This window comes from Orycteropus afer, unplaced genomic scaffold (genome assembly GCF_000298275.1).
Source record: "Orycteropus afer afer isolate SDZICR_OR568_19922 unplaced genomic scaffold, OryAfe1.0 scaffold00121, whole genome shotgun sequence".
Lineage (NCBI taxonomy): Eukaryota > Metazoa > Chordata > Mammalia > Tubulidentata > Orycteropodidae > Orycteropus > Orycteropus afer.
The window spans coordinates 6,111,809-6,112,321 of record NW_006921708.1 but is presented as its reverse complement, the minus strand read 5'-3'; positions in this window follow the sequence as shown (position 1 = coordinate 6,112,321).

Below are 513 nucleotides of genomic sequence, written 5' to 3'. Positions count from 1 at the left end.
AGGAGGGGTTGCTATGAGTCGGGGCCGACTCGACGGCAAATAACAACAACAACAACAAAGCATTCCATTGTGTGTATGTACCATAGTTTGGTCATCCACTCTTCCATTGATGAGTATGTAGGTTGTTTCCATCTTTTTGCTATTGTGAATAGTGCTGTGAGGAACATGAGTGTGCATATATCTGTTCCTCTCCTGGCTCTCACCTCTCTAGGATATATACCTAGTAATGGGATTGCTGGGTCAAATGGCATCTCCAATTCCAGCTTTCTAAGGAATCACCATACTGCTTTCAAGGTGGTTGTATTACTTCACCATCCCACCAGCAGTGTGTGAGAGTCCCAATCTCTCCACATCCTTGCCAGTGTTTCTTATTTTCTGTCTCGTTGGACCTTGCCATCAGTGTTGGGGTGAAATGGTATCTCATTGTTGTTTTGCTTTGCATCTCTCTGATGGCCAATCATCGTGAGCATGTCTTCATGTATTTGCTGGCCACCTGAACATTCTGCTTGGTGA